We start from the raw sequence: 19,717 nt of genomic DNA on the forward strand, positions 1-19,717 counted from the left end.
TCCTTTCCCCAGTGTATATTTTTGTCTGCTTTGTCAAAGATCAGTTGGTTGTAGGTATTTGGGTTCATTTATGGATTTTCTATTTTGTTTCATTGCATGTCTTTGCTCCTGTATGGGTACCTTGCTGCTTTGGTTACTATGGCCTTGTAGTATAATTTGAAGCCAGAAAATGTGATGACTCCAGCTTTGTTCTTTTTATTTAGGATCACTTTTGTTAGTCTGGCTCTTTTTCAGTTCCATGTGAATTTTGGGATTTTAAAAAATTCTGTGAAAAATGACATTGGTATTTTGATATGGACTTTGTTGAATCTGTAGATTACTTTGGGTAATAAGGTCATTTTAGCAGTGTTGATTCTTTCAATCCATGAGTATGGAATGTTTTTCCATTTGTTTGTGTCTTCTACAATTTATTTCACCAGGGTTTTGTAGTTCTCTTTGTAGAGATCTTTTACCACCTCAGTTAAATATATTCCTAGGTATTTTAGCTTTTGGGCTACTATTGTAAATGAGATTGAGTTCTTGATTTGATTCTCAGCTTGCTCAGTATCAGTGTATAGCAGTGCTACTGATACGTGTGTGTTTGTGTGTGTGTGTGCGTGCACACGCGCACTGTGTATGCTGAATCTTTACTGAATTCATTTATCAAGTCCAGGAGTCTTTTGGAGGATTCATTAGAATTCCCTAGGTATACTGCAACAAAGACAAAAATAAATAAGTGGACTTAATTAAACTAAATAGTTTCTGTATAACAAAAGAAATAATCAACAGAGCAAATAGGCAACCTACAGAATGGGAAAAAATATTCACAAACTGTACATCTGACAAAGTACTTATATCCAGAATCTACTAAGAACTCAAATCAGTAAGAAAAAAGCAAATAACCTCATAGAAAAGTGGGTTAATGACATGAACAGGAGCCACTCAAAAGAAGATATGCAATGGCCTACAATCATGTGAAAAATGTTTAATGTCACTAATCATCAGGGAAAGGCAAATCAAAACCACGATGAGATGTCACCTCACACCAGTCAGAATGGCCACCATTAGAAAAGAAAAATTTTTGAAAAATGCTGGTATGGATACAGAGAAAAGGAAATGTTTATACACTGCAGGTGGGAGTGTAAATTAGTACAGCTTCTATGGAAATTGGTATGGAGATTTCTCAACGAACTAATTGTATATCTACCATTGGATTCCGAGTTCCCACTACTAGATATCTACCCAAAAGAATGAATGTCATTATATGAAAAAGACACCCATACCTGCAAGTACATTGCAGCACAATTCACAATTGCAAAGATTGGAAGCAACCTAAATGCCCATCAACAAATAGGAGGTCAATGAAAATGTTTTATATATATAAACTATGGGATACTATTCATCCATCTAAAAGAATGAAATAATATATTTTGCAGCAATTTGATGGAATTGAAGAACATTATTCTAAGTGAATGCAGGAACAGAAAACCAAACACCACATGTTTTTCACTTATAAGGGGTTGCTAAATCAAGGATCCACAAAGACATAGGGAATGGTATAATGGACACTGGAGACTCAAAAGGGAGGGGGATAGAGGGACAAAAACATATTTCCTGTTGAGTATAATGTGCACAGATGGGAGTGAAGGGTACATGTAAACCCAGATCAAAAACTATTAGAGATACTGTTTGTACCCTCTAACAGTACGGAAATAAAATAAAATAAAATCTTTGTCTAGTAAAGTGCAGCACCTGGATTTTTTCAGGGATAGTTACCATAGATTTTTTTTTCCACTTGTAAAGAAACTCTACTTTCTTGAATCTTTGCATGTCTCCTAAATATTTATAAGAAATTGGACATTTTAAATTGTATATTTGTCAACTCTGGAAATTAAAATCTCTTCTAAAGTGTTCCTGGCTGGTAATATTTGTTGCCAGTCATTGTCTGTTTAATTTCTTGTCCAAACTAATTTTGTGTTATCTATGTACTTTTTCTTGGTGGACACTAAAGTCTCTGTTTACTTTAGTGTGTTTTGAAATTCATCACTATTATCCAGTTATTTATATTACCATGAGATTTTGTCTTAGTTGTTTTATCTAATCAGTTGCATCAATTACTTTTCAAGTATTGAACCAGAATTTTATCCATGGTGTAAACTTCTTTTGATCATGGCATCTAGTTTGTTTTATTTTTTTTGCTGAATTATATTAACAATTATTTTCCTGTGTACTTTTGTATCTGTATTCATGAAGACTATTAATCTGTGGTTTTCGTGCCTTTTAAAAATTATACTATACTTCCCTGGTTTGGGTATCATTGTAATACTGTCTTCATATAAATTAATTGGAAAGTTTTTAATCTTCTATCCCTTAGAAAATATCAAATTTATATTCATTCTTTTTTAGCAGTGTGGTATAATTATTCAGTGTAACCATCTGAGACTTCAGATTTCTTTGGAGGGAGTTTTAAAATTAAAATGGAGAGAGTTATATTTTCTTAGTTATAGGATTATTCAATTTTTCTATTTTATACTAGGCACAATTTAGCAGTTTGTGTTTTTTTGAGGAGTTGTTTTACTTTTTATAAGTGGTACAAATATTTTGTATGGTTTGCAGTATTCACTTATTATCCTTTTTACATGTGCAGGGACTGTAGTAATATTACCTATTTGATTATTGGTATTGTTAATTTGCATCTTACCTTTTTAAATTCTTTGTCAGTCTTGCTAAAGGTTTGTCCATTTCAATGATGTTTTTCAAAAACCCAACTGTATGCTTTATTACTTTTTTCTTTTTCTTTTTTTCCATTATCGAAATTTTGCTTTCTTCTGCTCCTTGTTCTTATCTTCTTCTGTCTGCTGTGGATTTACTTTGTTCTTTTTTAAGGTTCTTGAGGTAGCAGCATTAGTTAATAATTTGAGACTTTTTCACTCTTCTAATGTATAGTTATAGCACTATAAAGGCTACTTCACCAATACTCTAGCTGTGTAACATAAATTTTAATAGGTGTATTTTTATTTTTATTCAGGTTAGTGTATTTGTTTTGTTCACTTTGAGGCTTCCTTTTTGATCCATGGATTAATTGCAATTCAGGGATTTTATTTGGAAATGTTTGAAAATTTTGCTGTTGTTTTTACATTTTATTAATTTCTATTTTGATTCCATTGTGATTAAAAAGCACATTCTGTAGTTTTTAAATCTTATACACTTTTTGTGATTTGTTTTATGGAGCAATATATGATATATATGTATAGTATGATATACATAAAAATATAACATATCTCCATATTATATTATGTTATATATTATGCATAATGTATAATAAAACATAAACATACATGTGACATATATGAATAAAACATATATGCATAAAGCAGATACATATAAAATGTTCTATGTAAATATGTAATATAAATTACTACATAAGTAATATATAACATTTTAAAGAAACAGAAAATTAAGTTATTTTACTTTCAATCTGCTTACATTATTAGAATTGAAGTGAACTTCTTGACACCCTATAGCTGGGTCAGGTTTTTAAATTTATTCTCTTAGAGTACTTAGTGTTTCTATTGCTATACCATTATTGATATATATGGGATCATGTCAGCAATTTTATCCTTCTTGTTTGTTTTGTATGTTTTATATTACTCCCTTTTCTTCTCTACATATTTTCCTGTTGGTTACTGAACATTTTTGAATTTTATTTTGAAACTACCTACAGTATTTTTTTGTGTAGTATCTATTGTTTGCATAGTCTTTTGGTGGTTGATTTACATATTTTATTATAAATACATCACTTATCAAAATCTAATAGTCTTGTCTTTTTACCAGTTCAACTGAAGTGTGGAAACCTTCCCTGGCTTTATATTTATTTGCTCTCCCTCATTTACAAAACAATGATTTTAAATATTCCCTCTATCTGCATATAGAACTCTACTAAAAAAAGTTATAATTTTTGTTTCAACCATTAAATGTAATTTAAAAAGCACAAGAAAAGCATAATTTGTCATTTTTACTCATATGTTTGCTTATTGTGTCCTTTCTTTTTGCCTGAGTATCAAAAACTCCATTTTTATTGGTTCCTTTCTGAACCAATAAAATATCAATTAGCCATTTTTAAAATAGTACATCTGATTTACAAATTTTAGACAAATTGTATTTTAGTTTTCCTTTACCTGAGAACGTCTTGATGTCCCCTTCATGCCTACAATATGTAGGTATGTTCAGTAGTATAAGATTGTTGTGTGATAGTCCTTTTCATTCAGAACTTGAAAATTGCTGTGCCACTTCCTTCTGGCACCCATGGTTCTTGATGAAAATTCCACTGATTTTAAAATTGTTTTTTCCCTACAGGTAAGGTGTTGTTTCTCCCCAGCTGCTTTTGATATATTTTTCATTGTAATTTAGTTTTCTGAAATTTGACTATGATGCATCTTTTCATCCACTTTTTTTAGTTTTATCCTGTTTCAGTTTCATTCAGTTTTCTAAATATGTATGCTCATGTCTTTCACCAAACTTTGGACGTTTTCAGCCATTACTTCTTTGAATAGTTTTTAACCCCCACCATTTTTCTCCTCTCCTTTTGAGACTCCTATGCTGTAAAGTATAGCTATTTTTCTTATACTGCCACGTCAGTGAGGCTCTAGTCTATTTGTTCTGACATTAAGATTGCTAAATTTATCCTATTCTTTCTTCAACTTCACTGATTTTTTTCTCTATTCTCTCCTGTGGGGGTCCTGCCGCTGCCGGATCTTGGGTTTTCTGATGAAGGGACAAATAGGCGAAAGACGAAAATAATATACTCAGACATCTGCTTGCTGAACAGGTGGCATTTAATGTCAGTCAGGTGGGCCTCCAAGGCTGGCTCCCAGCACTCTCCATTTTTTCTGTAGAACATATTCTGTTAGCCCTGTGCTCTACAGCTTTGCTAAATTCACTTATTAGATATAAGAATTATTTGGTAGTTTCCAAAAATATTTTCTATATAGAGGATTATGCTGTTTGTGAATGAAGGCAGCTTTTCTCATGGGTGTATATATATTATAATTTTATTGTACCAGCTAGAAGCTCCAGTATAATGTTGAACATGAATGGTAAAGTTGGACATCCTAAAATTATGAAAAATGAATCTAGTATTTTATCATTAAGTATAATTTTAAGTATGGTTTTAGAAGAGGCATTAGAGGCAGAGGGGGAGAAAGTAGAAAGTGCCCTATGTGAAGAAGTTGATGTATATAAAGTGGGGTTATTCTGTACCATCGCCTTTATACAAGAAAAAACAGGGAGTTGCTTTTACTCTTGAAGGAGTGTGCCGAGAAAAGGAGTAAAGTTAGATGTTACTTACAAAAGCAAAATTTGGTATTTCCCCCTATTTAGAGAAATGATAAGCCCCTGGACTTACAATATACATCATTTCCTTACTGATTATTTCCTTACTGATTCTAAAAATTGATAAATTTGTCTAGTTTTTTAAAGTTGTCAAATGGTTCAAAATAATCATGATTATTCTTTTAATATTATAAAGATATTTGGTAATAAAATCTCTTCATTTATAAAATGGGTGATTTCTGTATCTTATTCTTACTATGACTTGCTTACTTATACAACATATGAATCTCATACATCTAATAAATAGTTTATTAAAAACCTTCCCCCCAAAATAAAAAGATAGCTTCACTGTTGAATGATATAAAAAAAATTGTAAAAGATATATCAAGCCTACAAAACCTCATATTCTAAAGGAAATATAGAACTTTTCTAAATTATTTTTTATGCTAGGATTCACTTAAAACAAAATCAAACAAAGATATAGAGAACTAAAACTAACTTTCTCATGATCGTCAATAGGAAAATTTCATTAAATTATTAACACATTAAATATGTCAATATATAAAAATACAATAAATCATGATCCATTGAAAACTATGCAAGATAGATGCAATTAAAAGAATCCAATCAATATAATTTACCATACTTAGAGAAAAAGGAAAAACTATATAATCACCTTAAAATGTAGAAAAATTGTGCCCAGCACAGTGGCTCATGCTTATAATCTCAGTACTTTGGGAGGCAGGGGCGAGAGAATTTCCTGAACTCATGGTTTCAAGACCCACCTGAGCAACATGACAAGACCTCATCTCTAAAATAAATAAAAAAATTAGCTGGGAATGGTGGCTACTTGGTAGGCTGAGGCAGAATGATCACCTGAGCCCAATAGGTTGAGGCTGTGGTGGCTGTGAGTATGCCACTACATTCCAGCCTGGGTGACAGAGTGAGACTCTGACTCAAAAAAAAAAAAAAAGTAGAGAAATTATTTGGCAAAATTTAACATCTATGCATCATAAAAATTATTAAGCTTAGTATAATAAAAGACACCTGACTGATAAAAGACATCTAAGACAAATCTATAGTTCAAATAACACAATAATAAAAGACCAAATTATTCCTTCATAATTTCAGGAATAAGTCAAGAATGCACACTTTTACAGAGCTTCTAGCTGGTACAATAAAGTTAGAAAGAGAAATACACACACAAACACACACACACACATACACACACACACACACACACACACACACACACACACACACATACGGATTTGAAAGGAAGTGTTCAACAGAAAAATGGAGAAAATAGGCAAAGGAATCAGTGAAGTTGGAGAAAGAATAAGAGAAATTAGTCAATCTTAAGGACAGAGATCAAATAGACCAGATCCTCACAAACCTGAGGCAGTATAAGAAAAGACCTATACTTTAAAGCACGGGAGTATTAAAAGGAAAAGAGAGAAACATTTGGGCTAAAAAACTGTTAAAAATAATGGCTGAAAACTTCCAAAATCTGGCCAAAGACATAAACATACATATGCAGAAAGATGAATAACTCTCAGACAAGTTAAAACTAAGCATATAGATAAAAGATACCCCATAGTCAAACTTCAGAACACTAAATCACAAAAAAAAATGTACTGAAGGCAGCTGGGAAGAAACAAGACATTACCTGTAGAGAAAAAACAATTTGAAAATCAGTGCAATTTTCGTCAGAAACCATGGGGGCTAAAAGGAAGTGGCACAGCAATTTTCAAGTTCTGAATGAAAAGGACTGTTACACAACGATCTTATATCAACTGAAAATATATTATAGGAATGAAGAGGACATCTTGACATTTTCAGATGAAAGAAAACAAAGATTACTTGACTCTATCACAATTGCTACAAAATAATGACTAATGGGAGTCTTCTAACAGAGAATAAGCAATGCAAAAGTTAACTTACTTTGCAGTAACTTTATTAAATTTACTGAATGAAAATTTATACTATATTTTCTTTTTATTTTATGCTTTATATTTCTGTACCCTGTCTAGGAAACACTATTTTTTAAAACTTTGATATTATAAAGTATTTTCTCCTTTTTTTCCTCAAAATTTTATAGTTATATTTCTCACACTTAGGGTTAGCTATGTGTGTATGTTTTGAGCAAGAGTTTGAGGCATACTTATCACTCTTTTTCCAAAATAATTTGTTAAGAAGATAATTCTTATGCTTTAGAGTTAACTCAGCACTTAAAAAAAAAATCAGTTGACCAAATAGATTGATTTCTTTTTCTGACCTGTTGCTCTACATGTCTATCCTTAGGACTGTAACAATGGTTTCAATTGTTATAGATTTTTCAAAAGTGTTTGGCTATTCCTACAAATTAGTGTTTCCATATAAGTCGAGGCCTATTTTAGTAATTTCTAGCAAACAAATCACTATAATTTATTTTGGATGGAATCATACCTATAGATATATTTCAAAGAAGTGACTTTTAACAGAAATTAGTCTTCCAATTCATGAACTTATTTATATCATTCTTAATGTATCTCAGCATGTCTTTTAGTTTTACATGTAGAACTCTTGCACATATCTTGTTAAGTGTATCACTAAAGATATTTAATAATACATATTTAATGTCAGTCTAAATGCAATTCTAAATTTTACTTTTCAATTATTCAATAGTAATATATCAATTATAAAAGTTATTTCTTTGTATATTTTAGGATTATGCAACTTTACTAAACTCACTTCCCAATTACAGTAGTTTTTGTAGATTTCTTATAGAAATGGTCTCTACCAAGATAGACATATCATGTACAAACAAAGGCAGTTTTACCACTTACATTCTAATATTTATTTATTTATTTATTGTTTTTGTTTGAGTACCTTAATGAGGGCCTGGACCACAACTTTGACAACAATTTGTGAGAGAGGACATCATTGCTGTATTTCTCATCTTAAGGGGAAAACATTAAGTCTTTCTTCATTACACATATAGCTATCTGTAGGGTTTTCATAGTTGCTCTTTATCAGGTTATAAAAGTCATCTTTTATTCCTAACTAGTTGACTAGATTTATTTAAAATTGCTTTGAATTTGTCAAATACATTTTATGTATTTTCTGATCCCATTTTATTTTTTTTCTTTCATTGTATATACTTTGGTGAATTTTGATAACTTATTTTTAGGTGTGCAAAACACTTCGCATTTCAGAGGTCAATCCTACCTGTCCCTGGTGAATTAGAAATTTTAAATATTTAAAAAATTCAATTTAGTAATAATTTATTAAAGATTTGTATTTCTATGCTCATGAGAGAAGCTCATTTATAATTTTCTTTACCTTTAAATTTGGGTAAGCTAAGGGTTTTTTTTTTAATCAGTGTAATGATGCATTGATAAAATTATTATAGTGTCTTCAGGAAAAGGCTAACCAAATAGACCTGGAATGCTTAACCTTGAATATCTCTAAGAAAGGCCAGTAGTCAGAATTGGCCTTTGGTCTGATACTGGGAGATGAGCTTTCAAAGTCCTTGGAATGCTCTGCCTGATAACAGTGTTTTTGTGTGCTTGAGTCCTCAAACCACATGGTACCTGCTTGATGAGATAATTTAGGAAAACAGTATGATTTATGGTCAGGGTCTTATTGTGGTCTGGGGAGCTGGAGTCTGAGTATCTGGTTATTCCTGCAGGTGCTGCAGCCCATGCAACTGACCCTCCATAAAAACTCCTGACTGAAAGGGTCTCTTGTTGACAACACTTCACATGTGTTTCACACAATGTTGCTGGGAGAATAAAGCACAACTATGAGACAACACTGGATGAGGATAGTTGGAATCTTTCACTTGGTTTTTCTTGGACTTTGCCCTACATGCCTTTCATTTTTGCTCATATTAATGTTACCTTTCATTGTAATAAACAATATACAGCTTTTCAGAGTTCTATGAATTCCTTTGTGAATCATGGACCCTGAAAGTGTTCTTGGGAACCCCATCCACAAGTTGTTGCCATATGTGGGATTCATAAGACTAATTCTGACTTACTGAAACATGGTGGGAGTATTTTTTGGGGGAAAGAAAGGATGACAGGTAAGGGGATAAAGCAAAACCCAAACCAAAACTTCTTATGCATGGATGGCCATAAAGTCACCCACTGGATAATACAGAAGCTACATTGTGATTAGTTACTGGAGGTAAAATTTTATCAGTAAGACTTAGAAATAATATATAACATTAAGAGTTGGCTTACTGGATAACTAGGGAAATGCATAGTAACGAGAAAATAGGTATATACACAGTTCTGTGGTTATTTTTTAGAAATCTGTAGTAGCTAAAATTAAAGCAAAGGAGACTGTTGTGACCAATCTTGGAACTGCATTGAATTTGTATTTTGGTCTGTCCTAGCTATAGCCACTAGCCTTAGGAATGCTAACCAAAGGAAAAAAAATATTCGGAAACAGCATATGTCACTTTTGTGACCTCTGGTTGCAAAGATGGTTGTCTAGATTAGGCATAGGATGAAAAACCAAGAAATAACTAAAACCAAAGACTGCAGTGCAAAGAAGTTGTCTTACTTTGTGAATCAATATCATCAACTTCTTGAAGGACCATTATTAAAAGGAATTGTGACATGAGTAACCCAAGAGTAAGCTCATTGATTTTTAATGCTGTAGTATGGAGAAGCCTGTTTGGGTTGATGCAGAACCCATAGCTTACTATCGATCAATCACAGCTGCACAAAATGGAAACACATATTATGTAAATACCAAGGGGCCAGCTAGTCTGGAGGACTGATAAAAAAAATACTGTAATGTGTTTATTCTGATAAAGGGAGTTATTTTTCCTCTTCTCCAAATATCAAGTATAATTTCGTTGATCAAGTGACTGATATTCTGCATATGAAAGCCACGCTGGATTGGGTTTATGATGATCAAAATGTTCTTCCACTTAATAAGCCCCTTACCTGAGTCATGGTAAATGGTGCTATCAAAGAAGCTTCTTTTGCATGGGTAGCCCATGTCAACTTACTGCTGAAAAATCAGGAGATGGTTTAAGGTGCTGTGTCAAATTTACTGTCTCCACATTTTACTCATGAGTTTTGCAAGAGCTGATAAAATTAGAGAGTACCACAAGAGAACAGAGGAAGGCAAAGGGAATAGACAATGGACTTGTCCCAGCAAAGTCGAAGCTAAATGTTGTAAATGATGCAAATGAATAAAGAAGACTTTTTTTTTTATTAAGGAAAGTAGATTTATTAAAAGAAAGGTACTTTGTGAAGGGCACAACTAGCAGGACACTAGCACCAAGAATGTCTGCTGTCTGCTGTCAAGCAGACTTCTATGGCTTAAATGCTTCCTCCCCAAACCATATGTTGAATACTTAATACCCAATGCAACAATACTGGCAGGTGGTGACTAATAGAAAGCGGTAGGTCATGAAGGATCTACCCTCATGAATATATTAATGCTAATTATAAAAGCACTTGAGTCTCCAAGTTTCATCTCTCTCAAGTGTATGTGCTTTTTTGCCTGTTCACAGTCCACCATGGGTTGATGCAACAAGGAATTCCTCAACCTTGGTAGGCACAGCCTCAAGAATTGTAAGAAATAAATATCTATTATTTGTAAAATATCCTGTGGTATTATGTTATAGCAGCACAAAAGAGACTAAGACACAGGTATTCATGGGATCAGCACAAAGGTCTTACTGTACTACTATCAAAGGTTAAGTGAACAAGTGGGTTGTCCTGCTTTATCCCAAAACTGGAGAGCACGAAACAAATCCTCTTTATTTACTCTAGTTTGGAGAATATTTTTCTCTTTTATTGATGTATATTAATTTACTTGTTTTGAGATACATGTGAGTGTTTGTTACATGCATAGAAATTGTAATGATTAAGTCAGGGTACTTGGGGTACCTATCACTGTTTATTGTTTTGTGTGTTGTTATCATTTCAAGTCCTTTCTTCTTGTGACTTTGATACATACATAATATTGCTGCAAAGTATAGTCACCCTAGTCTGCTATCAAATATTGCAACTTATTTATTTTATCTAATGTGTATTTATATCCATAACCAGCCTGTCTTCATCTTCCTCTCCCCTCTTCAACCTTCTGTGACTCTGGTATCCATTCTTTATATCAATGAGATCAAGATTTTCAGCTCCCACATAGTGAGAACATGTGGTATTTGTCTTTCTGTGCCTGGTTTATTTCACTTACAGAATAACCTCCAGTTCCATGCATGTTACTGCAAATGACATGATCTCATTATTTTAATGGTCAAATAATATCCTGTGCATATATACCACATTTTAAAAATATATTCATCCATTAATGGACACTTAGTTTGATTCCATACCTTGGCTATTGTGAAAAGTGCAATGATGAACACACAAATTCAAGTATCCCTTTGATATACTGGTTTATTCTTCTTTGCCTAGATACCCATTAGTGGGATTGCTGCATCATATGGCAGTTCTACTTTTAGTTTTTTTGTGTGTGAACTCTTCATGTTGTTTTCCATAATGGTTGTAATAATTTACATTCCCACCAACAGGGTTTGATTTCCCTTTTTTCCACATTCTTGGTAGCATTTGTTATTTTTTGTCTTTATAATAATAACTATTCTTTCTTAAAATTTTTATTTATTTTAAAGATGTGGAATACAATTCAGAATTAGGTTGATAAGAGGTCAACATACAGGTAAAGTTTGGACCTCACTTTGGGTGCCACTTCACCTGGTTTGAGATCAGGTACCCTTATTGATATTATGTGCCCCACCCCCAGCGGCATTCTGCTATTGCCAAACCTTTCTTATAGTATTATGATAAATGTTCAGGATCTGCTTATGAGTGAGAGCATGTGGGATTCAGCCTTTTTTTTCCTGTGGTAGATCACTGAGTATGAGAGATTCTAAATTCATCCAAGTGGTTGCAAAGTCCATAATTTTTCCTTCCCTATGGCTGCATAGTAGAGTATATGTACCATATTTTTAAAAAAATCCAATCCACTTTTGATGGGCAGAACAGTTGGTTCCACTTCAGTCTTACATCTAAGACTTCAATTCATCTTGAGTTGACTTTTATATATGTTGGGAGATAAAGATCTAGTTTCATTTTTCTTCATATTGTTATCCAGTTTTTCCAGCATGATTTATTAAAAAGGGTATCCTTTCCCCAACACATGTTCTTACTAGCTTTGTCAAAAATAAATACATATGTATTTCTGGGTTCTCTATTTTGTGTTATTGGTTGTGTCTATTTTTATATAAAAACCATGCTATTTTGATTCCTTAGCTTTGAAATATGTTTTGAATCAGGAGGTGTAATGCCTCCAGCTTTGTTATTTTTGCTCATAATTATTTTGTCTATTTTTTACTCCATAACAATTTTATGAATTTTTAATATTTCATGAATAATTACATTAGTATTTTTATAGAGATTGCATTGAATCTGTAGATTGCTTGGGGGCAATGTGGTCATTTTAACTATATCAATTCTGTTTTTTTTTTGAGTTGGAGTCTCACTCCATTGCCCAAACTGGAGTACAGTGTGGCACACTCCCAATCATTGCAGCCTCGACCTGCTGGGCTCTGACGATCCTTCTGCCTCAGCCTTCCAAGTAGCTGGAACCACATGTGTGCACTACCATGCCCAACTAATTTTTTATTTATTGTAGAGATGAGGTCTCGCCAAGTTGCCCAGGAAGGTTTCGAACCCACAGGCTCAGGCAATCCACTCACCCCAGTCTCCCAAAGTGCTGGGATTACAGGCAGAGCCTGTAATATATCAATTGTTTCAAAGCATGAGCATGGAATGTCTTTCCATTTGTTTGTTCCTTCTTCCATTTATTTCATTATTTTTTTTTCCTCTTGTAGAGTTCATTCACCTCCTAGGTTATATATAATTTTAAGTATTTTATTTTTTGGTAGCTGCTTTAAATGGTATTGGCTTCTTGATTTCTCTTTCAGCTATTTCATTTTTGGCATATGAACATATTACTAATTTTTGTGTGTTAATTTTGTTTCCTGCAACTTTGCTAAATTTGTCTTTTAATTTGAATAGTTTTTTTGTGGATTTTTTCCCCCCACTAGATATAAGGTCATATCATCTGCAACAAGGAACAATATAACTTTCTCTTTTCCAATTTTGGTATTTTTTTTTCCATGACAGGTTTATCTGGCTAGAACTTACAGTACTATTTTGAATAGGAGTGGTGAAAGTGAGTATCTTTATCTTATTATAGTTCTTAGAGAAAAGGCTTTCAACTTTTCCTCATTCAGTATTATGCCAGCTGTGGGTTTGTCATATATGGCTTTTATTATTTTGAAATATGGTTCTTGTATTTGCAGAATTTCTATCATGAAAGAGTGTTTAAGTTTATCAAATGTTTCTATTGAGAATATCATATGATTTTGTCCTTCATTATGTAGATATGATGTATCATGTTTATTGATTCATGTATGTTGAATCATCCTTGCATTCCTGGTATATATCTTGCTTGAACATGGTGTATTCTCTTTTTGATGTACGGTTGGATTTGGTTTGCTAATATTTTGTTGAGGACTTTTGCATCTATGTTCACCAGGGATATTGGCCTATAGTTTTCATTTTTGTTGAATGATTGTCTTATGTTGATATTGGGGCAATTCTAACCTAATAGTATAAGTTAAGGAGAGAATTTTTAATGAGTTTTTGGAATAGTTTGAACAGACTGGTATAAGTTATTATTTATATGTTTTGTAGAAGTTCACGGTGAATCTGTCTGGTGCTGTGCTTTTTTTTTAAACCATCTTTTTAATACTTATTCAATTCATTACCATTATGGTTATTTTCAGGTTTTTATTTATTGGATCATGTTTCTTTTTAATCCATTCAGCTCCAAATATTTAAAGTAAATAAGTTGATCTGTTTACATTTTAGGTTATTTTGATATATGAGGTTTTGTTCTTATCTTATTTCTAATGGGTTTTATTATTTGATCAGTTCTTTTTCTATGATTGAGCTGTCATTGTGGTTTGCTGACTCTGTGGTGGTAATTTTGAGTCCTTCCCCTTCTTCATTTATATATTTGCTTTACCAGTGAGTTTTACATTTTCAAGTATTTTTATGATAACTGCTGTCCTTTTTCTTCCAAGTCTAGGACTCCCTTGTGCATTTCTTATAATGCCAGTCTAATGGCAATTAATTTCTACAACATTTCCTTGTCTGAGAAAGGCTTTATTTATCTTTTAGTTATGAGAGGTAATTTTATTGGATATGATATCCTTATGTGACAGTTTTTTTTTTTCTCTAGCATATATTTGAGCATACTGTTTCATTGTCTTTTGGCCTGTAAGATTTATCCTGTGAAATCTGCTGTTAGTCTAATAGGGACTAGTGTCTAGGTGACTAGACACTTTTCTCTTGCTGTTTTTCACATTTTTATCTGTCATTAACTTTACACAGTTTGACCATAATGTGCTGTGAAAATCTTTTTTACATTTGTATATATTTGCAGATTGTTGAGTCTCCTGTATTTGGCTGCCTCAAACTTTTGCTAGATTTGGAAAGTTTTATTTATTATTATATTCAATAGATTTGAGAACTCATTTGTTCTCTCTTTGTCTTTGAAAATTCCAGTAATTTGTATATTTGGTTGTTTTTGTTGTCCTACATATCATGAAGACTTTGGCTATTCTTTTTTATTAAATTGTTTATGACTGGATTATTTCAAAAGAACTATCTTCAAATTCTGATAGTTTTTCTTCTGTTTGACCTCATCTTTGGTCAAAGCTTTGAATATAGTTTGTATTCTATTTTTTTATTTGCATATGATCATGGGTATTTTGTATTTTATTTGAAGTTTTTCAGTTCCAGAAATTTCTGTATTTTTTAATATAATAATCTCTGTTACTGGTAAATTTATCATTTATGTCCTGAATTGTTTTTCTAATTTACTTGTATTTTAAAAATTATTTTGCATTTCACTGAACTTCTTTTTTTAGATTAGAAAATATAGTTTATTTAAAGTAAATTAGTTAGAAAGAGAGAGAGAGAGAGAGAGAGAGAGAGAGAGAGAGAGAGAGAGAGAGAGAGAAGATTCACCTCCCCAAGGAAGGGGAGGGGCCAAAGCCAGGAAGCATGACAACAGCCATAGCTCAAAGAGCACCAGAGTCTAGCAAGACAATGGCATCAACTACTTTATTATCATAATTTTGAATTTTCAGGATTTTGTGATTTTTTTATTGGCATTTGTTACTAGAAAATTATTGTGTTTTTTCAGCAGAGTCATATTTCCTTGCTTGTTCATGTTTCTGGTGACCTTACCTTGATTTCTTCACATCTTATGCAATAGTCACGTCTTACAATTTTGTCAATTTGCTTTCATAAAGGAAAACATTGGTGGCAGTGTTGGGCTGAACATGCCTGTTTTTAGGCCCTAGTGCAGAATATATGGTCACTTGTATTAGCAAGTAGGGTAGGCCAATTCTTGGGCCTTCAGGTGACTTACTTAGGTGCCAGTAAGGGCAGCACTACAGTGGGCCAGGCAGATGAGTTGTGACTTGGATTCATGGGCAGCCAGTGTGGTATGGACCACGGCTATAACATTTGTGGGACAACTCTCTGGATCCCACGTGGTGCATACAGGTAGTGGCAACTGAGATGTGAGATTGCCACCAACAACCCCAGACATTAAGCTCTCGAGTCACTATCGGTGGCAGCAGCTCCACAGTGCGGTGTAGAAGGGGTAGGAACTTCATCCTTCACAAACCATCCTTAGCATGGATGACATGCCACCAGTGGGAGTCACTGTCATCACTCATAGTCCAAGACATTCTGACTTCTGACTCGCTTACAGCAGCTTCCAGTGGCAGCCGCAGCTGTAGTGTATACAGAGAGTGAGGCGGTTGCTACCTTTTTTTTTTTTTTTGAGTTGGAGTCTCACTCGGTCGCCCAGACTGGAGTGCAGTGGCCGCTCTTGGCCACTGCAGCCTCGCCTGCTGGGCTCTGGCGATCCTTCCACCTCAGCCTTCCAAGTAGCCGGAATTACAGGCGCGCGTTACCACGCCCGGCTAATTTTTTGATTTATTATAGAGATGAGGTCTTGCGTACCCAGGCGGGTTTTGAACCCGCGGGCTCAGGCAATTCACTCACCTCAGCCTCCCAAAAGCGCGGGATTACAGCCTGGGCCACCGAGGCCGGCTCTACTTTCTATGTGTGAACCTGGGCACAGAGGCTGCTCTGTTGGTGGGAGGGGATCTCACTCTCCAGTTGTGAGACCTAGTACAGAGTTTGCGCCATTACTGGCAGTGAGGTTGCTTTCCATAGTTCTGAATAGGGAGCTCTCAGGCACTGGAAACGGCAGGCTTTGGTTTCCCTTGATTTGTCTCAGGGGCTGCCTTTCTGGTGCACTGCAACATCTTTTCCCCAGGATTTCTACTTCTTTTGGACTAAAGCACTGAAGACCCTGAAGCACCTTTTGGTCCAGCTAGTGCTGTGCCACTGTAGCCCTTGATGTGGACACTGGGGTATGTCAATGCAGGCTCCAGGATGTGGAGATGGGGGACTGTGGTTCCTAGGGCAGGATGCAGTTTTATAATTTCTGTGATCTCACAATAGCATCCAGCTACAGCCACCTAGGTCTCTGAGGTGTGAGTGACCCAGCTTGAATTTTCTGTTTAGTGCAAAGCACTTGTGGAGTTTTCAAATTATGCACACACTAGTGTGCCCACATTTGTGTGGGTAGAGGAGCTGTTCTGTGGTTTGGATTGAAGCCATATTCACCTGTGTGAGTAAAATGGAAAAGAAACCATTCTGAACCTCCTAACATCAACACCCAATGCACTGTGATTTCAAAACTTGTTGTTAAACTACTACAAGGAGATAAAATTAGATAGGGAAAATATGGGGATGCAGCAGTTGATGAGATTCAGGTACAAGTTTGAATAAAAGTTATAATAGATGAATACATTGCATGTGAAATGGTTGCATCTCTTTTAACTGAATGTTATGTGAATATTATAACTGGGGAGCGCTCATCCTCTCAAGTATTGTCCACAACACATGTAAGTTCACCCTTTAGTCTGTATTTTTTAGCCATCCTAAATGGAAACCAACTGTCTAAATCTATATAGGTTGTTAGTTTGAGACAATATCAGATACATGGTGGGAAAAAGGAGATTATACTTTTAATGACATTTTAGTGGTTGTATAGCTAGTATAAAAAATTATGTGTACAATATTCTTGTATGGTCCATGACAAACCTGGATGGCTCATGGAAACTTACATTACATTGTGAAGGCTTGAATAAGATAATACCGTCTATAACATTTGTAGCCATGATATAGTTTCAGTGGTGCAAAAATACACAAAAAACGAAAACTAAAGAGAATGATATTCAATAATTAATTTTTAAGGTTTTTTTCTAATTCCTTATCTCAGAAAAGAACCAACCAGTTTGCCTTTGTGTGTATTTATTCTGTTGCCACAAGATTATGTAAATTTACCAGATTACTACTATAATTTGGTTGAAAGGAATTTTGGACTTGCATCAGAACCTGAGTATGATAATAAACTACATTAATGGCATCATGATATTGTCAAAAACTATAGGCCGGGCTCGGCAGCTCGGCCTGTAATAATCCCAGCACTTTGGGAGGCCAAAGTGAGTGGATTGCCTGAACCTGCGGGTTCAAGATCAGCCCTGGCAATTTGGCAAGACCTCTTCTCTACAATAAATAAAAAATTAGCTGGTCGTGGTAACGCATACCTCTAGTTCTGGCTGCTTGGAAGGTTAAGGCAGAAGGATCGCTAGAGCCCAGCAGGTCAAAGCTGGGGTGGCTGTGAGTGTGCCACTGCGCTCCAACCTGGGCGACGGAGTGAGACTCCAACTTAAACAAACAAACCAACAAACAAAACAAAGAAAAACATACAAAAAAAACCCAAAGAAGCTAGAACTGACTTAGACTCAGCGATAGCCTTCATGGTTAACATAGGATGAATCCAGCAGAAAACCTAGGGCCTGACCAAATGGTTAAATTCTTATGAATAATGTGAGTAAGGACCGCATTTGACATTTCTCAGTAAACAAAAATACGTTGCTATTTCTGTTAGTTTGTTTTGTTTTGCAATAAAAGAATCTTTGAGACTGTGCAGTTTATTAATTAAAAAAAGTTTATTTGGGGTATGTTTCTGATTCTGATGTCAGGAAAGCCCGAGATTGGACAGTTGCATCTGGTGAGAGCCTCAGGCTGCCTCTACTAATGGCAGAGGAGGAAATGGAACTAGTGTGTGCAGAGATCACCTGATGAGAGATAAAGCAGGAGAAAGAGAAGGAGGAGGTGTCAGGCTCTTTCTAACAATTAGCATTTATGAAAACTAACATAGGGAGAACTCAGCCCAAAAAAGGACCCTGATCTCTTCATGAGGGATCTACACCCATGGGCCAAACACTTCCCATTAGGCCCCACCTCCAACATTGTGGATCACATCTTGGCATAATTTTTGGAGGGAATAAATATTCAAAGTACACCCTTGTCACTGCCCACTGCCAGAATTAAGCAAGAAGCACACCTGGTCAGGTTCTTTGAATATTGGATGATGCATATTCCAATCCAAGAATATTGCTAGTTCCTATCTACAAAACTACACCAAAAGAGGAATATGTTTGAATGGTAGCTCAAAACATGGCAAGCTATGTATGAACTGCAAAAGAAAATGGTGGTTCAATCAATGTCTTTGGGTTATTATGATTCACGTTCAGATAAAATTTTGAAAATATCTACAAATCATAAGTGTACAGTCTAGCACTTATGGCAAAAATCTTTAGGTTTCACCCAACAGTGATTGTTGAGATTTTTAGACCAGAAAATTTCTAGGCACAGTGATATATTAAAACTATTTATTGGCTTGCTATTGACAATTAATTATGTCTTGGATAATGTTAGAGAAACATTCTAACAAGTATGACAATGCACATAAGATCTCTATAATACAATGAAAATGACTTAAACAGGTACATGTGACCAGATTACTGCAAGGAGGTAATTGTCAGATTTATAAGTGTATGGTCTCTTTTCCTCTATGACCAGAGCAGAATTTTGCATACTACCTGGTTGAAGATGCAAATGGTTAAACATTACAAAAGGAGTGATATAGAAAATACTATACCAATTTAGACTTCCAGGTAATAGGTCACCAGAGTGATGGTTGGATTTTATTGCAATACAAATGGTGTCATATAAACAGCACTTAATTGACCGACACAGATCTGCTTGGTTTACAGATGGTAGTTCCAAGCTGAATGGACAACATCCTGTTTGGAAGGTTGCCACACTATGACCAACTGATGGAAAAAATTCTGATTGAAGAGAATATGAACAAAGCAATTCAGCAGTCAGAATTTTATGCTTTTTCCTTGTAATGATGGAATAATTGAACAAAA

This window comes from Carlito syrichta, unplaced genomic scaffold (genome assembly GCF_000164805.1).
Source record: "Carlito syrichta isolate Samal-C Ts95f unplaced genomic scaffold, Tarsius_syrichta-2.0.1 Scaffold288017, whole genome shotgun sequence".
Taxonomy (NCBI): Eukaryota; Metazoa; Chordata; class Mammalia; order Primates; family Tarsiidae; genus Carlito; species Carlito syrichta.